We start from the raw sequence: 17,716 nt of genomic DNA, 5'->3' as shown, positions 1-17,716 counted from the left end.
TTTATCTTGTATAGATGTTTTTCGACATGTAAACAAGGTGTTTATAGTAGATCATCCAACTCACTCCTCACATTGTAGATTGCCACAAGGTCCCAATTCAAGATGGGAGCATTGGCTAATGCCCTCTTTAATTCATCTCGTAAGCCTTTGCTTTCAGAATAAGGAACCATGAACCCTAGTGGTTGCTCCACATATTCCTCCCCCCCTCGAGGTTCTTATTTTATTAAGGAAAGTCCATTTGGAGAACAAGTCACCACCCTTGTACTACTAATGCAAGGATGGTGTGGGTTGTTTGTGGGAGAAAAAGTCTCATGAAAGAGTCAAAACCTTCAACCTATGCAAAACCTTTGGCAACTAGTTGTGCCTTGTATTTTACTTTTCCAAAGTACTATCAGACCTATATTTTATTTTGTAAACCCACTGACTACCAATTACCTTGCATCTCAAAGGGTTATCTACAAGGTCCCAAGTGTGGTTTTTGAGGATGGAGTCATATTCCCTACTTGCATGGCTATGTCAATTTAATTTAGATCCCTTTGTGCTTTAGCTTTAGCAAAGGTGGCAGGCTCCTGCATCCTATGTTTTGCTCCTCTAACCTTCTGGATCTGCAAACATGTTGAGGTGCATCCTCAATGGCTAGGTTATGTTCCATCTATAGAAGTTGCCCTAGTGTATACCACTTAGGGAGAATAGCTTATCCTTTTGTGTGGCACAACATGTTCTAGCTCTTTGTCTTAAAAACCCATCTCCAAAAGAAGAATCCAGTCATACTACAAAAATATCTTCAGTTGTGAAACTAAGTCTTGCATTAGGGTTTATCGATGTTTGTTGCCATTGAAGTGTGCAGTGAGATGTAGTGAGATAGGTAATGTTGTAACACATGATGATTCTTAAATTATCGATAGTAGGGCTTCTAGGCACATGTTACAAGGATTAGTATTCCTCCCTAAATCTTGTGGGAGATGAAATCATGGTGGCAATGGTAGAAAACAACATGGTAGAAAACAACATGGTTCGAGTACTTATGTCTATGATGCAAAATGGTTCAAGTATTTATGTCTAAAGAAGGTTATGCAAAAACCCTTTCAAATATTATTTGAGTTCCATCTATGAAGAGGAACCTCCTATCTATGAAGAGGAGCTATCTACCTTGGCCATCATGGATTGTGACTTAAGGGTTTACTTTGACAAGAATTGTGTAGTTACTCTTAATGGGGATCGCAAGATCATTGCAAAGGACATTCAAAGGAATAACTTATACAAGCTTTTGACGTTTGTAGTCCATGCTATTTTGGGTAGCAAAAAGGTAAGATTATTGAGCATTTGCCACCAATTCTTTATAATCCGAATGGTGTGATGCGTAATCACCCCCAAATCCCTTTCCACAAGAAGCCAATTTTATGGCCAAGGCTCCTCTTTAGTTTATTCACACTGATCTTTGTGGAAAGATAGCTATCGTACTTAGAGGTTGTTAGAAAATATGGTGGATTCCAAATGGTGGTTAAACTCATGGTGACTCATTAGTACTAAGTAAGATGATTAAGATATGATACTAAGACTAATGGCAACATAACGATAGCATAATGTCAATGTGTGAGAGAGAATAAGAGTGTTGTTCTCTTCCATTAGATATGAGTCTCTTATATAGGCAGGAGTATAAGAGATTAAGGCATGATTAACCCTTATGTAGCATGCGCTGAGCTAGGACTGTGTGAAACAACGGGGCCTTTTCTTTGAACATGAGTGTAGTGAGTTTAGCAATCCTTTAAAATAGCATACATGAAACTAAAAATAGATGTAGTAGAGTCGACACCAGATGGGGTCCCGAATCACCCACTAAAGGCTTGCTTTATTTCTTCTTCTGGAGAATTGTAAACAAGTTGAATTGTGTCCACAAGACTGAGCGGACAAACTAACTAAACTGACCGCCAAACACAAGGATAAAGCAACCAAAACGCTGGGTAGAACTATGCATAGGCTTTAGGGGTCTGTGAAGCTACTATCTTCGAGAGTAAAACACCGGCCTAAGGACTGAGAGGTGTGTTGCAAACTTCTGAAGAGACTGAGTTGCTTCTATGCCTTGGGCTGAGAGCACAAGTAGGCTGAGTTGCTTCTATGCCTTGGGCTGAGAGCACAAGTAGGCTGAAGTTATGCACATGCATATGCCTAAGCATACATGCTTGAGTGCTGATGTTGATCTATATGACCAAGGGAAGTCAGTTGTTAATCCCATTTTGGATTAACAAGTATGCTCCTCCATTTGAGGTCATGAATAAGTTTCATGCAAAGGCACTATAAAAGTTGTACATTATGAGATATTGGCCACCCAAGGCCTTAGTTAAGTAAGTTTTGGGTGCCCAAGTGTGAATAAGGGCCAGTTGTATATAAGGCATTTTCTTATAATGAATGGACACAATCCCCCTTTGTGCTATTGAGAGCTCTTGTTTGTGTCTTGAGAGAGAGATTGAGAGAGAGCATTCTAGCACTTGTGCCTCTTCTATGCTTGTATGTTGCATGCTTGTGTTTAAGAGTGAGAGAGAGTGATTGCCTTATGTTATGGTGCAAGCGACTCTACGGCGGTGATAGTGTGGAGGTGGAGCTTCTCAAGTGAGCTTGGATGCCTCAAGGGACTCAAGTTCGAAGCATTGGTAAGTGCCCTATGACAGTTGTGTTCTATTGCTCTTCCCTTAGGTGAATGCATTGAGTTCCCTATTGGAGGTGTGGTAGCCCATAACATTTTTGGCGCCTCTGCCGAGGAAACACCTTTGTTTCTTCCATCCTCTTGGAGTTTCAACTCCCATTACATAAGATTTATGATTGACTTTGCATTCTGGTAGCGCATTGTATAGGAAATGAATGGATAAGATTTGAGTGGAAGTGAAAAATCATGAGAAATTGGTTGTGTTTGTTGTGTATTTGTGTGGTGGAGTGGTCTTGGAAGAGAGCTTCACTGTTTTTTCTAGTTAATTTTTGGTATTTGCATCACCAGAATCATCAATGTGAACGAGCAGGTTGGTGTTCTATTTTTCTTTCTTTTCAAAAATTTACAAAAATCGAAAAAATAAGGAGCCATTGATTGTGCCTTGAGCTTGGACTACATTCCTTAGGCGTGGCACAATCATCTTGGAAGTAGTTGGATAAGTATTTTGCACCCAAAATCACCTTAGTTGATGTAGGAAGTTTCCACCTGAAACTGTAGGAAAATCGTTCACGACGTGAACCGGTTTCTACAACTTCACACCGTGAGCTGCTCTCGGCATCAATGCCACGATTAGCACCGCAATTCATGGGATTACCTTGCCAAAAATAGGTAGCCTTATCCTGACACCTCTGACACCATGGGGTTTGACAAAATTAAGAATCGTGAACGTGTAGAAAATTGTTCTCTCACGACGTGAAATATTTTAGAGCACTTCACGGCATGAAACATTTTTTGTTCACGACGTGAACCATTTTAGAACCCTTCATGCCATGAACCATTTTCAGTTCACGACGTGAAACCTTTTCTCTTCACGGCATGAACTTTTTTTAGCAATTTCACGCCTTAATCAAATCCAATTCACGAACCTGGTATTGTCAGATTACGGCTAAGGAAGTCTTGAGAACATTAAAAATCATAACAAGGTAATGTGGTATTCTGAGTCGAAAGCAAAAATTTTAAACATGTGAAAGTGCAAAAAATTGTTCACACGGCGTGAATTGTTTTGTGACACTTCATGCCGTGAACTGTTTTGTGACACTTCATGCCGTGAACTGTTCTTTGCAATCTTATGGCCTCAGAAACAAGTTGATAAAATTTGACCAAAATTTAATTGGGGCAGCAGAATAGCTTATCAAATCATATTCACATGCACTTGAGGTCTGGAAAGGTCATCGAAGACGACCTCACTCCTGATGAGTACATCAAATCACACAAGAGCTTGTTATCAAAAGAGTGTGGGTTCAGGCCACTTAGTAAGCACTCAATTGAGTGTCTTAAGGAATCTAACTATCGTCGAAACTAGTAGTGAAAAATCCATGGAAGAAGGGCTGTGATAACCTGGGTTTGGGGAAGAGGAGAAACCACCCTCCCCTACCAGATCCAGTGGTATCATTGATATAGCCTGGGGATTTTTTGGTCTCCAACCCCAACAATTGACTGCTCCATCTAATGGCATGCCAGTACTTACTTGTACTAAATGTGGCATTGATCATTTGATCAAGGATTGTCCATACCATGCAAGTGGTACAACTTCCACTTCGAACCAGGCCACCGTCCGGACCATTAGTGTGCAGCCTGGAAATATCACGTTGCTCAATGTGTCCTGACACGAGCCCAAGCCCAATTAGGGGACAAGGGGAAGAACCGAGCAGATGCAACCACTTCCATAATAACTGGCCAGAGAAGGAGAGTGAAAAAAGTGGGTAAGGGTGACACCAAGGTCACAATCCAAGATGGATTCGTCGAGGAAGATACGATCGACACCGGATCCACCCAATCAAGAGAAAAAGGGGATCAAGCAGTCAACCAAAAAGAGCCTAACCTAGAAATGCAAGGGGAAAGACCATCAACCCCTAAAGGAGTCAGTGAATACCCAAATGCCGAAGAGGAGATAAGGAAGCTTGAAGACGCCAGGGCCTTAGTAGAAGAGTGCCAATGACTTCATGAAGCCAAGATAAGGGCTAACCGGGTCAGGGATACAATGTATCCAAGAAACGAGCCAACAAGGAAAGAGAATTGGATGTACCTACTCCAATTCCAGAAGAGATGGAAGAGGGATCTCAAGGAAACACAATGTCAAGAATGTTTGAGAGGAAGATGCGCAAGATGAGTCCATCCATTCTTTCCCTAGGGATGGATACGAGGCACACACATGGAAGGAATCCTCAATTGCCAGAGAACCCAGGACATAGGCAACCTAGCGGTTGTACTATCCACTTCTATGCAAATGCCATTGGGACAACTGCTACACAGTTCACCAACATTATGGGCAGACATAAAGGAATGGGTAGAAGGCGGACTAAGGCTGGCCAACACTATAGAGGATGTTGTGTCACCTCTAGCAGAGAGAACCTTAAAACACACAAGGGAAAGAACAACCAAAGTCGTCAAGATACCTATTAATCAATTGGGGTGTTATTACGAAAGTAACGACACTAATGCTACAATCCCGAGTACCAGGCACTGGCTATCCTGAATGGTGGGGCAGGGGTTAGCATCATCACAAAATGGTGTTAGGAAAACTGGGAAAAACCCGATCTAAAAAGAGCAGATCTTATTGTTAAAATGGTGGATGAAACATCTTCAAGGCCCATTGGGATTTTAGAGAATGTGAGACTCAAAATCTTAACGTTTCTCTACCATCATACATTTGTAGTAATGGACTTTCTGCACCAACCAGACTCATATGACATAATATTGGGGAGACCCTTCATGAGGGAATCCAAATTGGTGTATGATTGGGCATTAGATCATGTGTATGTGCGTAGGGGTTCACAAATTTTAAAGATAGATCTGAGAATGTGGAGAGAACACCCCATGGAAGGGCAACTATTTGGTAATGATTCGGTCACAACTGAGTAGACCACATCCGTACAGATCTGCTAGCCCACGGTGGAAAATTCCAAAGAGGAAGAGGAAACAAAAATGCATGGATCGCTTCCTCCTCCGGATTTCAATGAAAATTGGATGCATGTGCTAGCTACCATAGATGTGATACAACCCCGAGGAACCCAATATGTGGAACCTGGAACTGTTCCCATCACTACCTCAGAGGTCTGTATGGTTAATTGGAAAACCATTGTATGGTGAATCAAAAGAGAAGGTCTCTAGCATAGAAGGGATTGGATCACAAGGCCATACCAACGCCCAACACCTTAGAAGATGGAAAAAACAGAAACGGTATATTGCTCGACGAAATGCTCTACTATGAAGAAGACCCACGGATGCCTAGTGGCTGAGATACCTCAAATCACTAAGGTACACGATGAGTTTTCTAAGGATTGGGGTGAGGAAATATCACTTGAAGGGAAACATAAGGAGGAAGTCATCCTTCAAGAACCAGAAATGCCTAAGCTTATGAAAGTTGGGCATTGAAAATGAAACAAGGCTTGGCAGAAGTTGAGCGAGAGGCCAGGACAGTCATGGCTAAAACAAAAAGTGAGAATGAGGATAAACCAGACTTGATTTTGGTATACCAGACCACTTCAAAACCTACAATGTTGACGAACGGTGGTCCGACTGATGGTAAAAAGAGTTAAGGAGGATGGGCTGTCCACATCATATGATGGCCCCTTACCCATGTAGTATGGCTTCCTTCCTTGCTTGTTCTTGCCTCTTGCTTGCCTCCTTAGCTCTCACATGAACCAAGCTCTGATACCATAAAGATAATGTGGGGGAGAGGGAGAGCTTCAAACCCTAGCAAGCAAACACACACACACACACACACACACACACACAAGAGAGAGCAAGACACAAGAGAGAGCAAGACACAAGCGAGAGAGAGGGAGAGCTTCAAACCCTAGCAAGCAAACACACACACACACACACAAGAGAGAGCAAGACACAAGAGAGAGAGAGGGAGAGCTTCAAACCCTAGCAAGCAAACACACACACGAGAGAGCAAGACACAAGAGAGAGATGGATAGCTGAATTTTCTTCTATCTTCTTCTTCTCTACTCAACCAATATAACATAAAGATAAGAGTACACACTATATGGATTACCACTCAACTACTGCAACATACAAGGGTCGGTCCTCCATAATGTGAACCCGACTAAATGAGCTGGCACTATAACTATGCCAGTCTTTAGTAATCCAAAATGGCTATCACACAGCCTGTCATCCCACTGGCTGCATATCACCCATAATCTCACCAACCATGCTAGTGGTGTAGATGCAGAAGCTATCACCCAGGTGGGTCATCAATGTCCGCCGTAGCACTAGTTGAGCTCGATATCTCAACAATCATGCAGGTGAAGATAGTGGACCGGTACAATAGGGTACCACTGAACAAAATCGCAAAGGTGCATGAAGAATAGGAGGAGGATTGTGCATATTATATCCACAGGGAGATGGAGAATGAAGGAGATCAAGAGAGGAAGAAAAAAGAAGACTAAAAGAAATATGAGAGGTGTCATACCGGATGTGGCTGAAGAAACACAAAGAATTAAGGTTGAGCTCGCACAAGAAATCAAGTCGTACCAGGAAGTACTAGAGTAGCAAGAAGCCACTGTCAGCGAGGCCACACAAGAAGAAGCACAACAAATGACTCCTTCTCAAAGCCCAGCTTAGCTAATCTTCAAAAACCTGTCTCCACTAAAGAATTCTACTATGTCAGACACACTTGTGGGAATGCCGCCAGAGACTGAAGCAGAAGCAGTGCCAACGGAAGAACCCCAAGAACTTGAAGAAGAAACATCACTCCCAGTGTGCAAGTCACAACAGTGCCATTGGATACAGGTAAAAGACCAAGGGCTGAAGATACACCCAGTCCAAGCAAAAGGAGGCATCTGGAGGATGAAGAGGTGATACCAGAGCCGTCATTCATACATAATCTGGACTATGAAAAATTCTTCAAGAAACTGTGGAAAGACTGGATGAGCTACTAAATCTGGCGCATAGCGGCCACGAGTGCTTCACTGTGGGAGTAGGAACAACGAGTGTGGCAGTGCCATCTCCTCATGACACATATGCTTCATGATTGCAATGCCATGCTCTGGAAGCAAGTTCAAGAGGCAAACAACCAAGTGCAGACCTTACAAGAACACCTAACAATGGTGGAGGCCACCCATAGGGATGTGATCATGAAGAGTTTAAAGGCAACCGAGGAGCAAGAGGCCAGGTACCAAGCGCTGGAAAGCAATAATTTGGTTCTCAGCAAAATATTATGCAAAGAATTAAAGAGAATACAAATTTGAAAGCGCAGCTAGAGCAGGCTAAAGAGAAACTTCAGAAGGAAGTCACCCATAACCAAGAGCTAGCATCCATGCCCAGCAGGTATAGAAGCTCCAGCACACTTCCCTAGCCAAAGAAGAAGAGCCAAAAGGCCAAATTCAAACACTATCCTTAAGTCTCAGGGAAGCAGAAAACAGAGTGACCCACTTACAACAAGAAAGATAACATAACAACAAGGAAAATGTAGAGAAGGTTAGAGCACTTAATGACACCATCAGCACCCATCAAGTTGAGATGCAGAGAATGATGATAGCACACCAGGAAGCAATGGCACAAGTTACTCAACAGTTACAAGACAGTCAAAGATTGGCTGGCAAAAACACTTCAAAGAATCACAGAGGCTCAGGGAAGGGAGACTACCCGCGAGATGTGTGCAAGAAGAAGCAACAAGGCACTTCGAGGAGTTGGATGCTGCCAGAATGTCAGAGAAACAGCTATATTAAACCTCCTCAACACCAAGGACTCCCGTATCCAAGAATTGGAATGTCAACTGGCCATACAAGACCGAAGTTAAAGACAAGAACCTACAGATGAAATGTGCCTACTCCTTGAGCAAGCCTCAGAGATAGGTCAGTTGCCAGTAACTCCTCGGGCCCCTCCTCAAACTCTTAATCGTTTTTTATCTACACTAATCCTCTCATTGCTTCAATATGATATAAATCTTTCTGAGGACCTAAGCCTAGGAGAAATAACACTCATTAAGCAAAATACTAAACGTGATGCTGATCCCGCTATCATTATGGGAATTTTTCAGGGGGCTGTAGTATTAACTAATCCTCAAGATATTTACTTTTATCCCTTGCACCCAATAGTGTTAAACCTTCGTAGTTGGTGTCAGGTACTCTAGAACTATGAAATCCTAGACAACATCGTCGAAAAACTAGACCTATTTGTTCCAAATGATATTCCTGAGACACCGGCCAACTACGAGGTTGTAGCCTAGAGTTATCAATGGATTATAAGCCATTGGTGGCTAGAAGTATACAATACTCACCAGCACTTAAACTTGTATGAATCTTCTTTATATCACCCTTTTGGTATTCTAAAACTCTGTCATAACATTTACAAGCATCTAGAGGCAATGCTAACAACCGTCCTTTACACTTTTGATAAAACACATATTGAATATCCTAGCATAAGTCTTGAGGATATCACTTAGCTCCTAGATTTTATGAAACTCCACAAACCTAGCCACCCACCCCCCCAAGCTCAGGCCATGGTCAGGAAGAGACACCAAGTTTATCATCTAACCCTACTTACCCCATGTATTCTAACGTAGCCAGTAAATTACTTAATCCGTATCCTAATGCTCGGCCTACTGACAAGTCTCAAGCAGACTGCATTTTCATATAGAATTTCCCACTAACACTCTCGACCCCGAGGAGGTACTGGCACTTGACCCATCTCCCCCATGTGGCAAACTCAGAAGGTACGTCGTACTCTCCCATAAGACACCAGTGAATCTTTTACTGATGATACTATTCTGGAGTCCTTGTCTGGTGCAGAGTATGAAGGATTCATAAGAGCTGGCAATCCACTACTAAAGCCAAAATTGATGTTCAAGGTGTTAATGCAAATAACACCATTTGAGCCAACTTGGAGGATTTTACCAGAAGCTTACTTGGATGTCATACCAACAAAGCAACATTATGTACCATACCCTCTCCGAGCACCTAGCCTAGAATTAGAAGAACTGCTACTTTTGGCTGGAGAGGACACCTTATGGTCTAATGTGGCAAGGCACACCAAATTAGCAAGGCACACCTTATGGTCTAATGTGGCAAGGCACACCAAATTAGCAAATCCACAATTGGCTGACCTATTGTTGAAAGTCAGAATAGTGACATTTATGATCAGTTATTGCTTCGCAGGTGAACGCTCACCCAGTCCACACAAGAGGGGGGTATACAACAATTATCACAAATGATACACACCCCAAGCTGGAAGATTTCGGCATACAGCTAGACTGGAGAAAGGAGTTCCTCACATGATTCCAGAATACAGCCATGAATATATGTGTGCGCCACCAACTTAACGAGTTGATCCCTTGTACATGCCACTAAAGAGGAGATGGACACCTCTGAAATTTCAGGAGGCCAAGCAACGGGATTCACATGTTTGTTATAACTTCCCCATCTTGCCAGCTACATTTATAGACATAAGGGAACAAAGAAAGCAGATGCTAAATTGGATACATGCATGGCGCCAAATCCCGGACCCAACAATAGTGGCCAGTGTTCGATTCTTACTCGTGGTCGTGATCAATCAACCCAAGGAAATGGTATGATAGGTATGATGCTGTTGAGCAGCTGTAGTTTGACATGAATCAAGGGCCCTTTGATAGAGGCATGATGTTGTACTATCATCGCCTAAGGTGTCTTCCAAGCTATATGCATGTCACATTCGAAGACATGGTCGACACCGGGTTCTGGAGATCACACTTGGCATTCATAAGAACCCTCAAAAAGCTTCAATCACGCTGTAACTTCTACCATCTCACGAGTTTGGCAACCAAGTCTACCGACCTCGGTAACAGGTTCTAAGGACAAAACCTACATCAGGTAGGGGGGGGATGTTAATCCCATTTTGGATTAACAAGTATGCTCCTCCATTTGAGGACATTAATAAGTGTCATGCAAAGGCACTATAAAAGTTATACATTATGAGATATTGGCCACCCAAGGCCTTACTTAAGTAAGTTTTGGGCGTCCAAGTGTGAATAAGGGCCAATTGTATATAAGGCATTTTTTTATAATGAATTGACACAATCCCCCTTTGTGCTAGTGAGAGCTCTTGTTTGTGTCTTGAGAGAGAGATCGAGAGAGAGCATTCTAGCACTTGTGCCTCTTTTATGCTTGTATGTTGCATTCTTGTATGTTGGAGAGTGAGAGAGAGTGATTGCCTTATGTTATGGCGCAAGCGACTCTACGGTGTCAGAGTGGAGGTGGAGCTTGGAGGGTTGGAGCTTCTCAAGTGAGCTTGGAGGCCTCAACAAGGGACTTAAGTTTCGAAGCATTGGTCCCCTACGACAGTTGTGTTCTATTGCTCTTCCCTTAGGTGAAGGCATTGAGTTCCCTCTTGGAGGTGTGGTAGCCCATAACACCAGTCGACTGGTAGAAAATGCTCATGACTAGCATTAAATGCTAGTCGACTACAGTAAACTACTCACAACTAGCATTTAATGCTAGTCGGATGTTGCAATCATTTGGTTGGCTATTGTTTGATTAATTGGCTGGTCAGTTGGCTGCCTATCATGGTCGACAGGAGCCCAAGACCTCACATGGTCTAGCCAATAGGGTCTTGTGAGCATGGCAAGGGGTTTGGCTACCTCTTGCAATGCTAGCCACCACTTGGGGTTGCCTTAGGGCTAGCCCCCTCTACATGAAGTGCAGCTACATGCTCCTAATGCAACTACTGCTATGGCTGACCTCTACATGCTCCTGAATGGTGAATTATTCACAGTGGGTTAAGAGGACTAATTGACACTCTAAGGCTGGGAGACTGACCTACGTAGCTCGTGCTTGACATGTCCTAGGTTGGGCTCATAAAGGGGTCACGACATACAACAAATAAACCCTAAAAGCTACTACTTTTGTACATGAATCTTGCACTGTTGATGAACCGGTTTGTCACCATGTACCACAGTGCATGGGTGCATGTGACATTCCCTCCTGCTTAGCTTGGTGGTGGCAGTTTCATAGCTTTGAGGTAGTCCACCCCAATAATTGTGGATACTCGAGGAAAAATTCTTCATCTAGCCAAATGGCTTCATGGGTCCCTCGATCTTTGAACTTTTGTAAAATTGGCAAAGACGTCATCTAGAACTATGCTTCCAGTGGTGTGAAAGGATCTGCTCAGGCTGTATCACTTCTACTTCATCAACCATTTCTAGCTGCTACACTTCTAGAACATTTTGCCAATGAAGGTCCAATATAAGTCTTTAACCAAGAGACGTGGAAGACATTGTGCATCGTCCAACTGTTAGGCAATCTAAGTTGCATGGTGATGCCACTTATCTTCTTTATGATGGGAAAAGGACTAAAACTTCTAAATGATAACTTGGATAGCGCTTGCCCACTTGCTTGAGTCTTTGCTTCATGATCCTTAAATAAGCCCATTCACCTTCCTTCAAATTAACGTCTCTTCGTGACTTGTTTGCCTATCTGGTGTAAGCCTCCTGAGCTTTGGTAAGATGCTCTTTGATGGACTCAATGATGGCTGAAAAAGTTTCTGTCATCTTGTTGGCTTCCAAGGAAGGAGAGATCATCCTCATGAGAAGATGAAAATCTTCGACCAAAGACTGCCTCATACTACGGAGTTCTGCCAACACTGGATGAGTGAGTGTTATTGAGAATCGCCTGTACCAATGGGAGATGAAGCTCCCACTTTGACTGTGCTGATCATGGTAGTATGCTTTAAGCACATCCAAAGCCAATTGATTGTTAATCTTAGTTTGGCCATCGGTCTAGAAGGGATGGAATGCACTAGACAATTGCAATTTGGTACCAAAGTTATCGAACAGAGCTCGCCAACAGAAGTGAGATGTAAACTTTCGGTCCCGATCTAAAGTAATGGTCCGTTGGCAAACCACAAACTGGGTACCAATGTCAGAGAAAGAGCCAAGCTATATCTTTTGTTGTGGCCGTCTGTTTGCATGGTATAAGCATACAAAATTGTAAGGTTCCTCCCTTTTAAAATTGGGAGAAACACTTAAGATAGTCCGCTAAGTCTTATCTTGGGAAAAATTTCCTATTCATCGACACCTTGACCCTGTAGAGATTCAAGGATACGATTCATAGGTATGACCTAGCTCTATCCCGCAGGGGGAGCGTGATTTTCTAAACATCAAATCGCCCATAGGGCAATTGATCATAAATTGGGCAACTACTAGACTTGATATCTAGAGACAACGCTTTTTTCCTCATCTTAGGCAAGGCACAGCCGCCGCTGGCCTAGTTTTCTAGAATAGAGTTGCCCAAGAACCTAACTATCTAACGTAGGGCTTTCACTTAATCTGTTGGAAAGCTACCCGACTAATCGGGTCCACCCGTCCGTAGGATGGTGCCATCATGGCATTCCATCCTCCCACTTTCCACCCTACTCACGCATCAATTTGTTTTCTAATTAATACTACCACACTGTTTGACATAAATAAACATATTCCTTAATTAGGGCCCTTCTTCACAAGGTTCGTTAAAACAACCTTCTTACACAATACAATCATACCAAAGACAAGATGTAATTATATAAAAAGTTTATACATGAACCAATGCCATACAAGCCAAACTGGCTCTCTTATTCTTATTCTGCCGATGATCTAGAATTCGGCCTTCCAGCCTCTAGCTGGGCAAAACTCTACGGGACCATACACCTTATCATCGGCCGTTGGCGAGGACTCAAGCCGGCCTATCGTCCTCTCAGGCTCCATCGCTCGATCCTCCCGCCCCTCAGAGGGATGTCTGCACACTAGGGTGGGCTTATTTACCGCACTAGCCTGGGCCCTCAGAACTAGGCAGCCTCATAATCTCTCGCCTCAATCGGCGATCCTTATTCTCCCAAAGGTATGAGGGATACCTTGGGCCATTCCCGGGCTTTGCTAACGATGCCGCTCGGCTACACAAGCACGGAACGGAGTTAGCGTTGAAGCCAAAAAAAGAAATCTTGAATTCTAAAGATAATAACTTCAATGCAATTTTCTAAATATAGCATTCACAATTCATGAAGAAAACAATTTCAACGCAATTTATCGAATACAACATCACATAAGTCGTTACTTCATATAATTTTTATGTCCTCATTTTAAGAGAAAAAGACACCATTCATTAATACTAATTTAAGGAAAAATCTCTTCTTTTGAAAGTTAACCAAGCTAACCTGGCCACCGTTTCCTTGAGGGGCTTGAAAAGGGAGGACTGGAGCCGCATTGGGCGCATCTCCCTCCATCTCGTTGTTACGTGTCCCTCTTGAGGCAATATTTTGCCGTCTCCGAGATGAGGCCATCTTAGGCGTCGCCTTGTAGAGCTCGCTGCTGCGATCGAAACGCTTCAGTCGGATCTGAATTCCGAGCTCGTTTGCTCACCGTATGAGCAAAAGAATATGGCGCACGAACCCTCGCTTGAGTCAAAAATCCCTTACTAAAGTCTACGCAAATGGGGGAGGGGAGGGAATTGTGAGATGTCCTTAAGGGCAAAGGCAAAAACGTGGAGAGGGCTGGGAGGGGTTGCTGCAAGCCTCTCTGTAAGTCTATTCACACGGGGGGGAGAAGAGTTAAGGACACTCGCCCATAGCAAGAGGGGGATGGAGGAAAATTGGCTTATCTGAAAAGAGCCAAATGAGGGGGTGTGAGAGGGGTGGCTTCAAGGGCGGCTGTACTTGCAGCAAGGACGCTACGGTGGTACGGACGGCGGCACAACAGGGCATACGCTACACAGAAATGCGTGCCGACTGAGGAGCACCCCGGGGGGTTATATAGCTGAGGGGTGAGGGTACGGGCGCTGCGCAAAGCAAGGACGAAAGGACGGTGTACCTTCAAAGGCTATGGATCAGTGGCCTGCATGGGTCTACGGGAAAGGTACGGTGTCGGTTGTCTGGGAAAGGAGTGGTACGCATGTACCTTATCCGGTCAGGGTGTCCACCTAAGGGTACGCGTGGACCATACAGTGGGTGGCCGTCCTTTGGTTCTTGGGCGGCCATTGTACGGGCGTCCTAGTAAGTGTGTACGGACCAAATTTTGGGGCGGGACACCCAAATTTGGGACGCCCGTCTCGATTTGCGTGTCGGACCGCCCCGGGGGCGAAATTTTTTTTTTTGTCCGGGAGGTTCTCCTGGTCGCAGGGGTTCAGACCGTTCGTCAATCGGACGTGCGGTCGTGCATTTATTAAGGTTTAAAGGTCGCCGTTTTTTAACTAAAATGATTGAAATTAGCGTATAGGCTTGATCCGGTGTCCGTTTTGGATGCTGTAAAATCCTATATTAGGGTAAAATCGCGCGCAGATTCCAAATTTGGGCTCAAAATTTGAAGATTCTAAGTAGAAATGACTCAAATAATAAAATCATTGATATTTATACCATAAAAACTCATAATTACATGGACGTTTCTTTATTAGTGAAGATGGGTACGTTACATCCTTCCCCCCTTAAAGAAATCGAGATGTCCTCATCTCGTCATGAATTGGGGATAATCCTTTAAGAGTGTAGCTTCATCTTCCCAAGTTGCATCCTCTTCAGGGTAATCTTTCCACTAAACTAGATGTTCTACAAGAGTTCCTGAACAGATATTACTTGGCCATGCTCATTTTCAAAAGTGATACTTCCCTGGTTACAATGAATGCTAGCTTTGTTTGCAATTAACCAATCCATCCCAAGGATTCCATCATAAATTCCTAGTGGCAAGACTCTAAAGTGACCATGAGTTTGCTCATTACCCAGCTCAAAATCAAGGTTTCTTATAGAGTGGCGAGATACTACTTCTTTCCCACTGGCTAACTCTACAATCATTTTTCTAGCTGTTTTTTGACTCAAGTTTAATTTTTGCAAGCACCTAGGTTGGGTACTGCCACAATCAATCAAAAGCTGAAATGGCTTACCGTGATGAGTGGCGGGGGCTTGGATTACACCAAATTGTTTATTCGGACCTTGGTGTTCTACCGCCGCATGGACGGTGGCGCGCTCTTCTTCAGCCGTTTCCAAGGTCAGTTCTTCACTTATAACACAGGCAGTTCTAGCAACTGTTCCTCCGCGGCCTCTGCCACAGCCACTGCCTCTTGCACCTTGGTGGGTAGGGGTTCCACGGCCTTGATTTCCTCTGTTACCTTGGGGAAATGATGTTGCCATCTTGGGACATTTTGCTCTAAAGTGTCCCGGCTCATTGCACTCAAAACACAGAGGGTCTTCTCTGGAAGAAGCAGCATACGAGCGGGGGGCAAAAGAGTTGCCTTGTCGCCCTCTGTTGTAGTAGGGAAAATTCTGTTGAGGTTTCTTGTAGGGTTGATCTCTAAGGTTTGCCTCAGGGTAAGATCTCTTTTGATTCTTCGGTTTGTTAGCCTTCATTTCTTTCACAAGGGGCTTAGCTCGTATGAGAGCATCCTGTAATGTGCTTGGCCTCATTGCTTCAAGGCGGGAATCTAGGGGTTCATTTAGCCCTTGGCAGAAACGAGCCACTTGCTGGGAAGTAGTCATAGCTGGGGCATACTTCCGAAGGGTAATAAATTTGGAATAGTAGTCCTCAAGAGTTAAGCTGCACTGTCTAAGACTAAAAAACTCATTCATCTTCATGGACTCATGGGATGGAGGAAGATATCTTTCCTTCACTGCCTGCATGATGTCTTCCCATGTTTGAGAATGCTCGGTGACTTCCTTGTCATGGCACCACTGTTTCCACCAGAGTTTAGCATCTCCAATGAGGCGAAACCGTGCGAGCATAGACTGATTTGCTACTCCAGTACCGACAGCAGAGAAATAATCGTCCATCGCCTCAATCCAGACTTCAGCATCCTTCTCAACCTTTGAACCTTCTCCTTTAAAGGAGGGAGGTTGCTTCTTCTCCTGGGTATCGGTGTAAAGCGCATTGGGAGGTGGAGGGTGGTCGTCCTGGCCATCATCGTAAAAACAATTTTTAAGATTACAAGATTCATATTTGCACAACGCTTAATTTTTTGGAGAGTAAAACATTGAAATTATTTTATTTCCAAATATTTACAAGGACAAGTTTTATTACAAAGTTCTGAGACTATAATCAGTCTTATTTGCTATGAAGGGAAATTCCTAAGCTTGACTATGACATAAGGGTAGAGCGGTCCACATAGGTGAAATATGGGGGTTCCGATGTAGTTTCTAAGACTCTAAAAACTGATGGTAAGGGTGGTAAACTCTGGATTGGGGTAGGTCCCAACACTGCTACTCTATCAGCAGGTAAGACCTGCATCACTTTGTCATACACCCAACAATCCTGAGGTATGCGAACCCCATCTATAGTCACCGAGGTGTTGGCCCTGGGGGTACCGACGAACCAAAATAAGCGGATCATCTTTAGCTTCTCAATCCAACGAATCCGCTTAAGGTCGGTGGTGAGGTTCCCAATCTGATCTGCTCGGATGATGAAGTATCTCGGCCCATGACTCCAGAAATCTCTACCCCATCCTCTCTGAATACGAGAGAAATGAGGGAGGGATATCTTCTCTAATATCTGCATCATGGTGTCGCGGAACTCGAAATTCGAGGAGTGACTAGCAGTCTCGAAGATGCATTGGAAAACTAGAAATTTGGAGTAGGCATCTTCCTCTTCCTACAATCATTCAAACATCGATTTAATTTATTTGTTTTAGTAGGATGTCTTTACTAATTAGCATTATGTTAGGTAAAACATTTATTACAAAACAGTCCTTAAACTGCAATTCCTAGGAGCCAAACAGGCTCTAATACCAATTGTAAGGTTCCTCCCTTTTAAAATTGGGAGAAACACTTAAGATAGTCCGCTAAGTCTTATCTTGGGAAAAATTTCCTATTCATCGACACCTTGACCCTGTAGAGATTCAAGGATACGATTCATAGGTATGACCTAGCTCTATCCCGCAGGGGGAGCGTGATTTTCTAAACATCAAATTGCCCATAGGACAATTGATCATAAATTGGGCAACTACTAGACTTGATATCTAGAGACAACGCTTTTTTCCTCATCTTATGCGAGGCACAGCCGCTGGCCTAGTTTTCTAGAATAGAGTTGCCCAAGAACCTAACTATCTAACGTAGGGCTTTCACTTAATCTGTTGGAAAGCTACCCGA

The sequence above is a fragment of the Cibotium barometz genome, chromosome 25 (assembly GCF_041138505.1).
Source record: "Cibotium barometz isolate CiBa-2024 chromosome 25, ASM4113850v1, whole genome shotgun sequence".
Lineage (NCBI taxonomy): Eukaryota > Viridiplantae > Streptophyta > Polypodiopsida > Cyatheales > Cibotiaceae > Cibotium > Cibotium barometz.
The sequence above is the reverse complement of the archived record's forward strand: the minus strand, read 5'-3'. Positions refer to the sequence as shown.